Source organism: Bubalus bubalis, chromosome 12, assembly GCF_019923935.1.
Source record: "Bubalus bubalis isolate 160015118507 breed Murrah chromosome 12, NDDB_SH_1, whole genome shotgun sequence".
NCBI classification, from domain to species: domain Eukaryota; kingdom Metazoa; phylum Chordata; class Mammalia; order Artiodactyla; family Bovidae; genus Bubalus; species Bubalus bubalis.
This window is the reverse complement of record NC_059168.1, coordinates 77,201,106-77,202,608: the sequence shown is the minus strand read 5'-3', so window position 1 is coordinate 77,202,608 and position 1,503 is coordinate 77,201,106. Positions and strand designations below refer to the sequence as shown.

General features: G+C 44.8%; 1 pseudogene; it reads right to left on the bottom strand.

Annotated features, from left to right (window-relative positions):
• Nucleotides 1-221: 221 nt before the first annotated feature.
• LOC102392689 lies at nucleotides 222-686 on the bottom strand (annotated as a pseudogene).
• Between the last annotated feature and the right edge of the window lie 817 nt (nucleotides 687-1,503).

The following is a 1,503-nucleotide window of genomic DNA, read 5'->3' as shown; positions in this document are numbered from 1 at the left end:
AGGGGTCTTCCCAACTTAGTGATTGAACTCATGCCTCTTGCATCTCCTACATTGGCAGGCGGATTCTTTACCACTATGCTACCTGGGAAGCCCCTAATTCTGACTTGATTATTATTATTATTTTGGACATGCTGAGCAGCTTTGAGAATTTGTGGGATCCTTTTTTTTTTTTTTTTTTGGTATAGGAAAATTTATTACTATAATGCTTTCATCATCAAAATTTACAATCTTTGTCCTTCCTTTTTGCCTTTGTATAAGACCAAAAGAGAGATACTGGCTACTTTGACAACCTTAAAGCGGACTCCAGGAATGTCACCAACAGCATGACCTTGGTGACTACATCCAGCGACCAGAACTTCATTGTTTTCCTCAATAAAATTTAAACAACCATCATTGGGTACAAAAGCAGTGATTTTTTTTGCCATTCTTGATTAGCTGAACCCTGACACACTTCCTGATGGCAGAATTTGGCTGTTGGGCTTCAACTCCTACTTTTTCCAGCACAATTCCCTTGGTGTGAGAAGCACCGCCAAAAGGGTTGGCCTTCAGGGCTGTGCCCAGATGGGCTTTCTTGTACTGCTTATCATGCCACTTCTGGTCTCGTTGGTGGCTACGGAGCTTCCTGGCAGTACGAAGACCGCGACACTTGCCCATCCTGCCGGTGCCACGGGCCTGAGCGAAAGACGAGAATTTGTGGGATCTTATTTTCCCCAACCAGGGATCAAACCCTGGACCTCAAGAGTGAGAACACCAAGTGTTAACCACTGGGCCACCTGGGAATTCCCAATTCTGTCACATTTGATTTCAGCAAATTGATAAAGAGGGGATTAGGACCTCATTGGAGAGGGTGGAGATGACACTTCTTTCCTAAACTGCTTCACAGGATGTAGAAGATCAAGCGTGGATAAAGCACCTTCTGAGGCTCTCGGGATTGTAGACACCCTCCCCCATGTAGGACAGGAGGCATTCGTGGAGACCCCTCTATAACCCAGCCTCTTGGGAGATGCCTAGATGCTAGTCAGTTCATGTTAGTATGAATTAATGACTTTTATTCCTCTTTGAAGAATGTCTAAAATACTCAGCCAGTATGAAGATAGGGGATTTCAGAGAAGCTAGGGTTTCCAGGTCTGGAATAATTCTTGTGACTTTCCAGGTTCCCTGCTTCCCTGACCAAAGCTCCCAAGTCATTTATTGCCCCTTTTCTGACTTGATCTTCCCTAAAGTGGGTATGCACCCTTTAAATTTTTACTTTTATTGCAACAAGAAGAGTTCATGAATGGAAGAGGAGGTAGGCTTGAACCCAGCAGCCTTCAGGGGAGAAATACTGAGAACTAGAGTCGAACTCTGGCCTCTTGGCTCTTGAAAAGGTGTCAAGGCCAGCTGGTTGGCCAGCTTCCTAACTCTGATGCTCCCTCCATGTGTTACTTCCTGAAAGGCATAGCCTCTCGCAGATGCTGTGTTATATTTGCTGCCTAATTTATTCATACACCACAGACAGAAAGC